Below are 15228 nucleotides of genomic sequence, written 5' to 3'. Positions count from 1 at the left end.
TCTCCAGGGCTGGAGCAAAGCACAGCTGACCCACCCTGACTGGTGTCTGCAGATGTTGTACAAGCAGTGCTTGAGTTTACAGTGGCTTGCTGGTAACCTGGGTAGCCGGGGAAAATATCACAGTATAGTTCACAGGTTGTGTCATAATCTCCCAGATACATCATTTTCAGCCTTGGTTGTGCTTATGGGGCTAAAGGGTGGAGACCTAGATTTATAAGAGCCCAGAGACCAAACCCATTTCCACAAGAAATTGCACAGAGAAGACAAAGGGAAAAACATGGCAACAGGGAAGATGTCAGAGAGGTGGGAGGCTGTGCAGAGAGGGCAGCGCAGGCTGCCATTTGGCCTCTTTTGTTTTGTTTTGTTTTGCTTTGCAGGAGAGAGGGAGATTGGAAGCACCACTGAGAGGAGTCAGAGGAAAGTGTAAGGAGACTTGTAAAAAAAGGTATGCTGGGTGGTGTGTGCTGCCTGATCCACTGTATGTGGGTTCAGGGTTTCAGCAAAGGCCATATAGACATTAAGGCTTCTGGAGGAGATTAATGCTAATGTTTCCTTGGACTGTGATCCTGCTGAAATAGACTTTGGAGGAAAGAAAATGAAAAGGCTCCAATTTGTATCTTCCTGGCAGTAAATGTTTCTTATCCAATATCAATTCTCTCCTTTCTTACTTAATAAAACCACAATTTGTTACCCAGACAAAATATGACCTTTCCTTTGCTCCCTTGCAGCTAGGAGTAGCCATGTGACACAGCTCTGACCAGTGAGGCGTCTGCAGGAGCCCCTGGAGGGTTTGGGGGAAGAGTCTGGATTTCCTGATGCATACCCAACTCTTGCTTTTTGTCATTTTCTTTGTCTTCATCCTGCCTGGAACATGTGATCAGGAGGCAGTCATGAGGATGAAAGTCATGTGTGAAGGATGATGCAACAGAGGGACTAAAGAAGTCTGACCTGGACACCCTGATTTCCTGCTATGTGGCCTGAAAAAGAAGCCACAGTCCCATGGATTCTGTTATCGGCCACTGAGTGCAATCCTACCTGATCCCATGGTCCTCACCAAGGCTGTGTCTGCTTAGGAAATGGAGAATGGTCCCCAAACCACAGCAGCAAAAATGAGTGGAAGGGTTGGGCATTATTTCCAGCCCTTGGTTGCTCTGGTGATTGGTGCCTGGGAGGGGCAGGACCTCCATCCAACAGACTATACCAGCAGAGTGGTAAGAGGTAGGGCTTTGAAGATTCAGCCGTGTGTTCTACGGCTGGACTGAAGGCTGAAGGTACATTGCTACCCACCTGTTCCATCCCATGTGCAGACTCCTTCAGCCCCCAACCCCAGGCTGTCACCAGCTCCTATATTCATTTTCTCTGAGGTTGGAGGAAAGAGAAAGGAGACAGCAATGGCCAGACTTCCCTGTGGTTCCCAAACTGGTTATTGTGCTCTGCTCAAGTGCTGGCTCCCCGCCCCTCTATACACACACTGGGCCCATGTTCGCTGATGCCCATCCTACTCCCCAGTCATTTGCCTAACTAGCTTTTTTTTTTTTTTTCTAGGAAACCTCAGAGATGCATTGGACTTGGTCAGCAGACTTGAGTTCTATGCCCACACCAGTCACTGACTGGCTATGACCTGAATTGGACAAGGCATGCCCACTCTAGACTTCAATTGTTCCTTATCTGGAAAAGGAAAGGAGTGCTTTGACAGTGGTTCGCAGACACCAATTTATAAAGATTTCACTAGTCTGTGGCAAAATAATAATAATGGCTATGAATTATTGGGTATTTCCTTTGTGTGAAGTGATTTTCATATATTAACTCATTTAATCTCATAACCACCTGGAAAAGTACGTATTCTTATTAACACCTTCACATGATAGATGATAAAAATGATAAAACCAAGGCTCAGAGAGGTTAAGTAACTTATCTGAAGGTCTTCAGATGGTAAGTGGTAGAGCCTGGATTTGAACTCAGGTGTCCTGGTCCCAGAGTCCATGTACTAAATCACTACATTACAGCTGCCCATGTGATAAGGAAAGACTAAGGAGGATGACGATGATGTGCACCCATATCGATACACACACAGACATATAATACAGTATATTTGTGTACTGTTAGTGTAAGTTTAATACTGACTTTCTGGGGAAGGACAGGGATATATATATATATATACATATATCCTTTATGTTAAGAGTAAGAGAATAAGTCATATGTTTTACATTAAAAGGTACTTTTCTGAAACAATGACAGAAGGTGAGTATTTTATTTGCTCAATTCACAAAATAAAACTTGTTGACAACCAGTTACTTTTTACAGTATTTTACTTCCAACTTGTAATAGACCGTGAAACTAAGTCGGGAGCCCCTGGGCTAAAGGGTCTTCGAAGTCCTTTCTGGCTTAAACACTGTAAAGACTTCAACCTCTAGGTGAGGTCACACATTCTTGGAGATGTCCTCCCAGATATCAGGCACACCATCTGGGCCCCCTGGTCAGCCTAGCAGAAGGAGAGCCATCACCCCGAGCGGACCTGTTGGTAACATGCCTGTTTAACACTGCAAGTATTTTGAGCCATAGAGAAACTTTCCTTTCCTGTCCTGCCATGGCCTCAGCTTTAGCTACACACCCCTCTGTACTTGTCTACCTCTTGGGATAAGCATAATATATAGAAAGAATCTTAGATTACTCATTACTTGGTAGAGAGATTTTATTTGAAAGCACATCCCAAACATGACCTCCTCCTGCCCAGTCCTAAATCTCAGGCACCAAAGAAGGCCAAGCTCTATCCTGAGTACTATAAGTGAGAAAACCAAAGGCAAAATTGTGAACTATCTTGAGGATATCTGTTCAAAGCAATCGTCCTCCACCTTATATGGATTCTCTCGGATCCTGAAGCAGATTAGAAACAGAACAGGTAGTACTGGGGGCAGTCCATTCGTGCTCTCTTTAAAACCAAGCTGGCAAACTCTTGTTTTGAAACTAACATAGAACAAGCAATTTGAGAGAAGGGAAATTGGTGTAGCCCAATGTTGTCATTTTTTTCTTAGTAAGAGTCTCAAAGTCCCTTGTGAAGGAGGGGAACATCCAAACAGTTAGCAGCCAGGGACATTCTTAGGAAGGACAGCGGAAGCCACAGAGCTGCTTCTGCTGTGGGGTCTATATGCCTAAAACTGAGCAAAGAATTCAACTTGGTGGGCTAGACTCTGCCTCAAAAATGAATGGAAACGAAACAAGACTTCAAGTTAGCATTTGTGGAAAGGAGGAGAAAAACATCGTCTGCCTTTTTGTCTCATGAACACAGAAACAAACACTAATGAAGGCTCCCAATCTGGCAGAAATCTAAGGAATTAGAGAAAAAGGAACAAAAATAAAAGGACACCAGACATCCAGTTTCTCAAGCCAGATGTGACCCTGGAAACTGGTGTCATGAGGAAGAAAAACAGCTGTTAACTCAGTCATGTGATGATTCAGTGATACAATTATTTCGTCATCAAAAGAGGCTTTGATAACTTCACCATTAGCAGTAAGAGTAAAAATAGAAAAAGAGGAAGGAGGAGCTCGATTTCAGCACTAATCTGATTCATTCACTTTAAAAGACCCAGGCTTGCGGCCTGCACTGGTAATGGAATCTAACTATTAAAAATGGTTCTATCTGGTGACGAAATTTTAAGAAATGTTGAAGTTGGCAAAGTAGATTGCTCTATTTAGCAAAATATTTTCAGCTATGGTGGTCCACTAAAACACCAAGAAAAAGAACAAAAGAAACAAAAATCTACTGGATAGAGTTTGCATGAAATCCACAATCCTGCAGTTTCAAAGGAGCGGGAATATACTTGCAAATCAATGTCAGACATTTGCATTTTTCTGAGCTTTTTGTGGAATGGAGTGTTGGGGAGGGACTTTCTGCTTTTTATGGGTGGATCCAGTGAAATGATTGCTGGTCCTGATTAGAGGCCCATGGTTTCAATAATCTAGCATTCTCCCAACTGTGTCTTTAGCCTCTCTTTCTTTCTCTTTGGCCTACAAACAGGCTACAGAAAGTGCTGTCTGGGCTACATGCTTAGATGATCCCATCCTAAATACGACTTTCCATTGACTGGGGTCCCTTTCTAGCTATGACTCTAGCAATCAGCTCTTCTTCCCAGACAAGTTGTTTGGGAGAGAAGTCCACATGCTACCCTGTTAGAACTGCCATATAAAATACAGGATGCCCATTGAACTTTAATTTCAGATAAATGACATAGTTTATGTATGTCTCAAGCAATATTTGGGACATACTTATTATACTAAAAATGTATTCATTGTTTATTTGAAATTCAAATGTCAGATGAATTGAAATTTAAGTGAACATCCTATATTTTTGTTTGCTAAATCTGACAATTGACTCCTAGTATCCCTTCCTCACTTTCTATTTGTTGCTCAGCCCATGGAAACCTGGTTTTTACCTCCACCTCTCACTGAGACTGCTCTCCCCGGGCTCCCCAAGGACCTCTTACTGATCAAATTCACAGGGCACGTTTCCACACTCCATGGCAGGGGCCTCTCTGGAGGACTCTGCAGGCACTGCTGGCGTCTCTGTCCTGGTGAAGCTGTCTTCCCTTTTGCTTCCATGATGCATTGCACTGCTTGTTTTCTCCACCTTTCTCTGACTGTTCCTTCCCTGTTTCCTTCACGAGCTGCGCTTGTTAAGCCACCTCTTACATGTTCGGTGCTACCCAGGGCTCTGCCCTTTGGCCTTCAGCACTCTCTACACACAGAGCTGGATTTGCTGCCACATTTCTCTCCCCACTCAGCCCCACTGGCCTCAGCTGCCCTGAGCAGCTCTGGCCTCCTCATCCATCATGCTGGCTGCAGGGCACCAGCGTTATGTCTCGCAGAGAAACCTTTCTGCCCTAGGCCTCCAAGGAGGGCTCAGCTATCAGAGAAGAGGGTCATTTTCCAAAGGGTCAGAGCATAGGACTCTCCAAGACTGATGGGTTATGAATTATGGATGTCGCATCTGTCAGTCCCCGAGCTCCAGAGCCAGAGAGGATGTCCCTGCCTTCCGTCCCTGAGTTGGCCTCTGTAGCATCCCTGTAGCAAGTGCTTACTAGATGCATTCCTGTATTGCTTTTTCACATTTGTTGTCTTTTTGATGATCTTTATTTCTATGCACACACATACACGCGCCAGCACATCCTGTCTGGTTGGGAGCTCTCTGAACCCTCCTCCATCACACTGTGCCCTGCTAGAGGGCAAGGACTGAAACGCCCCAGGGGGAGTGTTTGGTACACAGGTGTGACTATAAGGATTGAGCTGGACATGACCATCTTAACTGACATGGAAAAAGTGTTCAACAAAGTCCAACATCCTCTCTCTCTTTTTTTTTTTTTTTTTGAGACAGAGTTTTGCTCTTGTTGCCCAGGCTGGAGTGCAATGGTGCTATCTGGGCTCACTGCAACCTCCGCCTCCCAGGTTCAAACTATTCTCCTGCCTCAGCCTCTCAAGTAGCTGGGATTACAGGTATACGCCACCATGCCCAGCTAATTTTGTGTTTTTAGTAGAGATGGGGTTTCACCATATTGGTCAGGTTGGTCTCAAACTCCCGGCCTTAGGTGATCTGCCGGCCTCAGCCTCCCAAACCGTTGGCATTACAGGCATGAGCCATCGCGCCCGGCCCCAACATCCTTTCTTTTTTTTTTTTTTTTTTTGAGGCGAAGTCTCCCTCTGTCGCCCGGACTGGAGTGCAGTGGCCAGATCTCAGCTCACTGCAAGCTCCGCCTCCCGGGTTTACGCCATTCTCCTGCCTCAGCCTCCCGAGTAGCTGGGACTACAGGCGCCCGCCACCTCGCCCGGCTAGTTTTTGTATTTTTAGTAGAGACGGGGTTTCACCATGTTAGCCAGGATGGTCTCGATCTCCTGACCTCGTGATCCGCCCGTCTCGGCCTCCCAAAGTGCTGGGATTACAGGCTTGAGCCACCGCACCCGGCCAACATCCTTTCTTGATAAAAACTCACAATAGTTTAGGGACAGAAGGAAAGTTCCTCAACATAATAAAGACCACATAAGAAAAATCTACATCTAACATTTTAATCAATGGGGGAAAACTGAAAGCCTTTCCTCTAGGATCGAGGACAAAGTAAGGATGCCCACTCTCTCCCCTTCTATTCAACATAGTACTGGGAGTACTTGCAAGAGCAATCAGATGAGAAAAGGAAGAAAAGGCATCCAAATTGGAAAGAAGCAAAATTATCTTTATTTTCAGATGACATGATCCTATACGTAAAAATCCCCAAAGATTTTTTTTAAAACCTGCCAGAACTTATAAATGAATTCAGTAAAGTTCCAGGATACAAAATCAACATACAAAAATCAGTAACATTTTTAAGATTTAGAAGAGGTTACCTAGGTATTTTTATCAGAAAGCGCTCATGAACTATGGAAAAACCTGTGATTTTTGTAGCTTCAGTAAAACTTCAGTTTCCATGAATTGTTATGAAAAGTTAAACAAGGCCAGGTGCGGAGGCTCAAGCCTGTAATCCCAGCACTTTGGGAAACCAAGGCGGGAGGATCACTTGAGGTTGGGAGTTCGAGATCAGCCTAGCCAACATGGTGAAACCCCATCTCTACTAAAACTACAAAAATTAGCTTGGTGTGGTGGCATTTGCCTGTAGTCCCAGCTACTCAGGAGGCTGAGGCAGGAGAATCATTTGAACCCGGGAGGAGAAGTTGCAGTGAGCTGAGATAGTGCCACTGCACTCCAGCCTGGGTGACAGAGTGAGACTTATCTCAAAACAAAACAAAACAAAAACAACAACAACAACAAAAAAACAAAAAACAGACACACAACGGTTTTTAACCTTTTTTTTTTTTCAGGCAAAGTCTTACCCTCTCGCCCAGGCTGGAGTGCAGTGGCATGATCTCAGCTCACTGCAACCTCTGCCTCCCGGGTTCAAGCAGCTCTCCTGCCTCAGCCTCCTGAGTAGCTGGGACTACAGGCGTGCACCACCACACCCAGCTAACTTTTGTATTTTTAGTAGAGCTGGGGTTTCACCATGTTGCCCAGGCTGGTCTCAAACTCCCGACCTCAAGTGATTCGCCCACCTCAGCCTCCCAAAGTACCAGGATTACAGGCGTGAGCCACTGCGCCCAGCTGATTTTTATCCATTTTTAAAGTTGTAAGTGCTTTTGTACAGAATACTTTGGCAGTGATCTCAGGAGTTGTTTATGTTGATTTGCTAGAAGGAGATACAGAATGCCAGGCTAGATTCAAAACTCCTGAGGATCTCAAGCAATAATAAGTACACTTATAGAAATTAAAAAGAAACCCTGCTGGAAACTCGAGGGCTTTTCTGGTGATCACAAAGATACTGGCAGATTTTTGTTGATAGATAGGCAAACGTAATCAGCTAGGGAAAAGAAAGAGGTACTAAAAGTTAATCACCAAAGCCAAAAAGATTAAACTGGTAAAGACTCGACAAGCAAGTAAACACTTTAAATTTTCTGAATATGACTGAAAACAAAGTATAGTTCCCCTCTTAATACTTCACTGGGTATTTGAGCTATTCTAAGGGATGCACTTTCATTTTGGTAGTACTGTATAATCAATGTTTTCCTAAAACCTACAGTTAATGTAAAAAATGTCTTTGTTCCTCAACTTGTAATGACATAAGTACATTGCATACCACAATTTTTCATTGAACATTTTATTTGTTGAAATTATATAAGTCAACTTCAGGTGATTTAGAAAATAAATGTGTTTCGAACATTTTTTTAAAAATCAGTAGCTTTTTTTTTTTTTTTTTGAGATAGAGTCTTACTCTGTCATCCAGGCTGGAGTGCAGTGGTGCGATCTCCGCTCATTGGAACCTCCGCCTCCCGGGTTCATGCAATTCTCCTGTCTCAGCCTCCCAAGTAGCTGAGATTACAGGCACGCACCACCACGCCTGGCTAATTTTTGTATTTTTTTGGTAGACATTTCACCATGTTGGCCAGACCGGTCTTGAACTCCTGACCTCAGGTGATCCACCCACCGCAGCCTCCCAAAGTGCTGGGATTACAGGCATGAGCTGGCCCCAATTAGTAGCATTTTTATACATGAATAATGACCTAGCTGAAAAAGAAATAAGAAACACAATCTTATTTGTGATAATATCAAAAATAAAATAAAATACTTGGGAGAAATAAACTTAATCAAGGAGACGAAAGATGTGCACATTGAAAGCTATAAAGCATCAATAAAAGAAACTGAAAAAGATACAAAGAAATGGAAAGATATTCTGTGCTCATGGATCAGAAGAATTAATATTGTTAAAATGTCTCTATTATCCAAAGCAATATACAGACTCGACACAATTCCTATCAAAATCTCAATGACATTCTTCACAGAAATAGAAAAAAAAAAATCCTACAATTTATACAGAACCACAAAAGACCCCAAATAGCCAAAATAATTCTAAGAAAGAAATACAAATAGGAATCTTCCATTTATTATTCAGGGCTGGGTTTGTATCTGGTCCTATTGGCACATTTAGCTAAAGAAACTTCTTCCAGTAACTTCTTAATGTGTGCTTCCAAACTACTTTTCAGGTTAAATTATTACAGTTTCTGAAAGAAAACTGTTAATGATTAGCCATTCTGAAGGCATTCTGAAGCGTTACACTTCTTGATTTAACAATAAAATATAGTAAAAGTCAAACATTTAAAAATATAGTAAAAAATTACTGTATTATAAAACCATAGTAAACAAAACAGTATGATACTGGCAGAAAAACAGACATATAGGCCAGTGGAACAGAAGAGACACCCCAAAAATAATTTCAAACATATATGGTCAACTCATTTTTGTCAAGGGCACCAACAGGACAAAATGGGGCAAGGACGGTCTTCTCAATAAATGATGCCAGGAAAACTGGATTTCCACATGCAAAAGAATGACACTGGACCCTTATCTCACACCATATGCAAAAATCAACTCAAAACAGATTTTTTAAAAAAACCTAAATGCAAGATCTGAAACTATAAAACTTCTAGAAGAAAACATGGAGGAAAAGCTCCTGGACATTGGCCTTGGCAATAATTTTCTTTTTTCCTTTTGGTAGAGACAGGGCCTCATTATGTTGCCCAGGCTGATCTCGAACTTCTGGACTCAAGTGATCCTCCCGCCTCACATCCCAAAGTGCTGGGATTATAGGTGTGAGCCACCACATCCAGCTGGCAATGATTTTTTTGGAGATCACAGCAAAGCTCAGGCTACAAAAGCAAAAATAAATAAATGGGGCTACATCAAATTAAAAAGATTCTGCACAACAAAGGAAACAATCAGCAAAACAAAATAGCAACTGATGGACTGGGAAAAAATTTTTGCAAACCATACATCCGATAAGGGGTTAATAGTCACAATTTATAAAGTACTCATATAATTCAATTATAGAAAAACAAATAACCTAATTTTAAAATGGGCAAAGGACCTGAATAGACATTTCTCCAAAGAAGATATAAAAATGGCCAACAGATATATGAAAATGTGCTTGACATCATTAATCATCAGGAAAATGTGACTCAAACCCACTATGAGATATTATTTCAGACCCTTTAGGATGGCTGTTATCAAAAAGTCATAGGATAGCAAACGGTGGGGGTGTGGAGAAAAGGGAACTCTTGTACACTGTTGGTGGGAATGTAGATTTGGTGCAGCCATCATGGACAACAGTATGGAGGTTTCTAAAGAAATTAAAAACAGAACTACCAGAAGACCCAGCAATCTCTGTTCTGTGACTATACCCCCAAAAAATGAAATAACCACCTTTTAAAAATACCTGCACTCCTATGTTCATTGCGGCATTCTTCACAATAGCCAAGATATGGAACCACCCAAGTGTTGATGGAAGAATGGATTTTAAAAACTTTGGCGTTTGTATACAATGGAATATTATTCAGCCTTTAAAAAGAAAGTCCTGTCATTTGGCACAACATGGATTAATCTGGAAGACATTATGCTCAATGAAATGCGTCAGACAGGAAAAAAAAATAGTGCATGATGTCACTTACATGTGGAATCTATAAACAGTCAAATGTGCAGATGCAGATAATAAAACAGCGTTACTGGGATGGAAGCAGGCGGGGGAGGAGTGGGAGGAAGAAACGGGAAGAGGTAGGTCAGAGGATACAATGTAACAGTGTGTGGAGAGACCTAATACAACATGATGGCTGTAGGTCATAAAATTGCACTGTACTTGGGATTCCTGCTAAATGACTAGATTTTAGCTGCTCTTACAACAAAAGCAACAAAAATCGGTAACTATGTGGGGAGATGACAGAGATGTTCATTTGCTTTGCTATAGTAAATATTTTACTATCTATGTGTATCCCATAACATCATGTTGTATACCTTAAATATACACAGCACTATTCACAATAGCAAAGACTTGGAATCAACCCAAATGTCCATCAGTGACAGACTGGATTAAGAAAATGTGGCACATGTATACCATGGAATACTATGCAGCTATAAAAAAGGATGAGTTCGTGTCTTTGTAGGGATATGGATGCAGCTGGAAACCATCATTCTCAGCAAACTATCGCAAGAACAGAAAACCAAACACCGCATGTTCTCACTCATAGGTGGGAGGTGAACAATGAGATCACTTGGACATGGGAAGGGGAACATCACACATCGGCGCCTGTTGTTGGGAGGGGGGAGGGATAGCATTGGGAGTTATACCTGATGTAAATGACGAGTTGATGGGTGCTGATGAGTTGATGGGTGCAGCACACCAACATGGCATGTATATACATATGTAACAAACCTGCACTTTGTGCACATGTACCCTAGAATTTAAAGTGTAATAAATAAATAAATAAATAAATAAATAAATAAATAAAATAAGTAGGATTGAGCTGGGAAGGAGGACAAGTTTTTCTGAGAGAAGAACCAGGAGGCAGAATATTAAAAAGTGATGATAAATGTACTCCGTGTGTTCACAAAGGTAGAAGAATGTATGAGCATGATAAGGGAGAGGATGTCCTCAACCCACAGCGCTCTGATGCCCTTTATCCAGCAAACTGCAGGAACTGACTCTTGAGGAGGTTAGTCCTCCTAATTGTCCGATTCAATAGATATTTTTCAGTGCTTACCAGTTTGGACCCCTCTGATGCATTGGACCCTGTCAGTCCCTCTTCTCTACTGCTGTTGTTGTTGCTTAAAAATAATTTCATTGTATAGCTGATGGCAGTAGTTTCTCAGTGATGCGATCATTCTAGCAGAGGGGGGTGATGAGATAAAAATAGACAATCAGTAAGTAACATGGCTGGCAAGTTGTTATAAATGTTTAAAAGTGAATAAAGCAAGGAAAGGTGATAGAGTGTTTTTGGTAACATGACATTTGAATGGAGACCCAAATGAAGTTAGGGAGAAACCCATGGGGACTGCTTAGGGAAGAGTGCTCCAGAGAAAGGGGACAGCACTTGCAAATGAACGAGGAAGTGTGCAAGAAGTTCAGGGTGGTGAAATCAGAGTCCTGGGAGGGGTGGGGATTAAGAGATGAAGTCAGATAATTAATAGAAGTAAGTGATCATGAGTGGCCTTTCCAGCCACATCCGGCATCCAATCAAACCTTAACAGGCATACAAAGAGGCAGGAAAATATAACCCAGGACCGGGCCCGGTGCCTTACACCTGTAATCCCAACACTTTGAGGGGCCAAGGCGGGTGGACTGCTTGAGCTCAGGAATTCAAGACCAGCCTGGGCAGTATGGCAAAACCCCATCTCTACAAAAAAATACAAAAATTAGCCAGGTGTGGCGGTGCGCACCTGTAGTCCTAGCTACTCAGGACGCTGAGGTGGGAGAATCACTTAAATCTGGGAGACAGAGGTTTCAGTGAGCCAAGATCGTGCCACTGCAATCCAGCCTGGGAGATAGAGCGAGACTCTGTCTGAAAACAAAACAAAAAGAAAATACGACCCAGAATAAGAAGAAAAATAAATTGATTGAAACAGAAATGACACAGATGCTAGAGTTACATGGAGCAGAATATTAAAAAGTGATGATAAATATACTCCATGTATTCACAAAGGTGGAAGAATGTATGAGCGTGATAAGGAGAGATATGGAGAACATAAAAAAGACCGAATTAAATTCTATAGATGAAAAAATACTGGCTGAGATGAACAGCATCTTAGACACTCCAGAAGAAAAGACTAGTAAACTTCAAGATATACCTGTAGAAACAATTCAAAATGTAATGCCGAGAAGAAGTCTGGAAAAAAGAAACGAACAAAGCATCAGTAAGCTGAGGAATAACATCAGACAGCCTAATATACATGCCATCAGAGTCCAGAAGAGGGAGCAGAAAAAATAGTAAGAGAAAGAATGACTAAAACTTTTCTGAATTTGACAAAACAATAAACCTGCAGATCCAAGAAGCTCAATGAACCCCCAAGCAGAAAAAAAAAAAAAACATGAAGAAAACTATATCAAGACACATCATAATCGAATTTTAAGAACTAGTGTTAAAAAGAATGTCCAAAAGCAATGAGAGAAAATCAACAGCAGAACTTTAAGAAGCATTAAACGAAGGTTTTTTTGCACAAAAGGAAAATGATACTAAATGGACATTTGGATTTATACCAAAAAAAAAAAAGAAATTTCTGGAAATGGTAAATATGCAGATAAACATAAAAAATTAATTGAAATATCTAAAAGGGATAATTTATTGTTTAAGACAAAAATAATAGTAATGCATTGTGAGGTTGACAGCATCTATAGAAATAAAATGTAGGGCAACAATAGCACAAAATCTGGGAGAGCAGAAATAGAAATATACTGTTGTAAGGAGCTTATATTTTACATGAAGTGGTAAAATATCACTTGAAAGTAGACTATGTAAGTTAAAGGTGTGTACTATAAACTCTAAAGCAACAAATGAAAAAAATGAAACAAGGAGGTATTGCTAATATGCTAATAAAGAAGATAAAGTAGAATCATAGAAATAATTAACCAACAAGAAGAACAAAAAAGGAAAAAGTGAATTAGGAAAAGATGGAACAAATAGGAAACAATTAACAGGATAATAGATTTAAGCCCAGCTATATTAATAATCACATAAAATGTAGTTAGTATTAACACTGTAATCAAAAGGCACAGATTGTCAGATTGGACTTTTTTTTTTTTTTTTTCTTTGCGAGATGGAGTCTCCCTCTGTCTCCCAGGCTGGAGTGCAGTGGTGAGAGCTCAGCCCTCGCAACCTCCGCCTTCCAGATTCCAGCAATTCTCCCATCTCAGCCTCCCAAGTAGCTGGGATTACTGGTGTGTGCCACCATGTACGGCTAATTTTTTGTATTTTTAGTAGAGATGGAGTTTCACCATGTTGGTCAGGCTGGTCTTGAGCTCCTGACCTCAAGTGATCTGCCTGCCTTGGCTTCCCAAAATGCTAGGATTACAGGCATGAGCCACTGCACCTGGTCCATGGGACTTTTTTTAAAAAAAACAAGACCCAATTATTTTCTGTCTCTAAGATACCCAAGTTAAATATAAAGGCAAAGACAAACCTGGGTACAGTGGCTCGAGCCTGCAGTCTCTGCTACTCAGGAGGCTGAGGCAGGAGGATCTCTTAAGTCCAGGAGTTCAAGGCCAGTCTGAGCAACACAGTGAGATCTTCAACTCCTAAATAAATAAAATAAAAGCAAAGGCAGATTAAATATAAAAGGATAGAAATGATATACCATGCTAATACTAATCAAAGGAAAGTTGTAATGACTATGCTAATACCAGACAAAGTAGATTTCAGAACAAGAGATATCACTAGGAATAATGAGAGTCATTTCATGATGATAAAGGTGTCAATTCTTCAAGATAATGTAATAATCCAAAAATATTTTTGCATCTAATAGGATAGCTTCAAAATACATGAAGGAAAATCTGAGAGAAATATGAGAAAAAATAGACAAATCCACAGTTATAGTTGGAGATTTCATAATTTCTATTTCAATAATTGATAAAACTAATAGACAGAAAATAGCCAGGATATTGTAGACTTGAGCAGCCCTACTAACCTATTGGACCTGACTGACATTTTGAGAACACTCTTCCATAGAGCAACAGGATGCATATTTTTTCTAGTGCTCATGGAACATTTACCAAGATAGACCATCTGGGCCATAAAGTGAGTCACAATAAATTTTAAATGATTCAAATTATACAAAATATATTCTCTGGCCACAAGAGAATTTAATTAGATAATAATAGAAAGATATCTGAAAAATTCCCAAGTATTTGGAAACTAAGCAACACACTTTTTAAAAAGCCATATGTCAAAGAAAAACTCACAGGGGAAATTAGAAAATACTTTAATCTGAACAAAACATGACACATACAATTACATGGGGTGTAGCTACAGTAATGTCTAGAGGAAAATTTGTAGCATTAAACATTAATATTAGAAAGGTAATACCAGATTTATTTTCAATGACCTCAGCTTCTACCTTGGAGAATTATGAAAAAGTACAAATTAAAGTCAAAGAAAGGAAATAAAGATAAGAGCAGAAAATAATTAAACTTTTAAAAATAGAAAAAAATTAATGGACCCAAAAGCTAACTCATGGAGAAAATTAATAAAATGATAAAACTCTAGCCAGATTGATTAGGGAAAAAATAGAGAAGACACAAATGATCAATATCAATAGTGAGAAAGAAGGCAGCACCATAGATCCTACAGACCTTAAAATGGCAATAAGGGAATATTGTGACAACTTTATGGCAATAAATTCAACAATTTGGTCTTAACCAATGCAATAAGACAAGAAAAACCAAACAGACGCATACAGATTGGAAAGAAGGTAGTGGTAGTAAAACCGTCTGTATTTTCAGATGACGTGATCTTCTATGTAGAAAATCCTAGGGAATCTACAAAAAAGAATACTAGAGCTTTTGAGTGAGTTTAACAAGATTGCTTGAGAGAAGGTAAAATCAAGTGTATTTGTATATACTAACAATAAACAACTGGACATTGAAATGTTTTAAGTACCATTTTAACAGCATCAAAAATAGAAAATAGAATAAATTTGATAAAAGATGTGCAAGACTTTTACACTGAAAAGCATAAAACATTGTTGACAGAGCTCAAAGAGGGCCTAAACGAATGGAGAAATATTTGTGGATCCGAAGAGTCAATACCGTTCTTTGTTTTTTGTTTTTGTTTTTGTTTTTTGAGATGGAGTCTCGCTCTGTCACCCAGGCTGGAGTGCCATAGCACAATCTTGGCTCA

The 15228-nt window shown here is 40.5% G+C and overlaps 1 long non-coding RNA gene across 1 annotated transcript; it reads left to right on the top strand.

Annotated features, from left to right (window-relative positions):
- Nucleotides 1-204: 204 nt before the first annotated feature.
- LOC117075625 lies at nt 205-2126 on the top strand. The gene is made up of 3 exons (XR_004434069.1): nt 205-445; nt 882-1218; nt 1546-2126. It is a non-coding gene; the product is annotated as an uncharacterized LOC117075625 (long non-coding RNA).
- The last annotated feature ends 13102 nt before the right edge of the window (nt 2127-15228 follow it).

Source organism: Trachypithecus francoisi, unplaced genomic scaffold (assembly GCF_009764315.1).
Source record: "Trachypithecus francoisi isolate TF-2019V2 unplaced genomic scaffold, Tfra_2.0 Lachesis_group5, whole genome shotgun sequence".
Classification (NCBI taxonomy): Eukaryota; Metazoa; Chordata; class Mammalia; order Primates; family Cercopithecidae; genus Trachypithecus; species Trachypithecus francoisi.
This window is presented reverse-complemented; position numbering and strand designations above follow the sequence as displayed.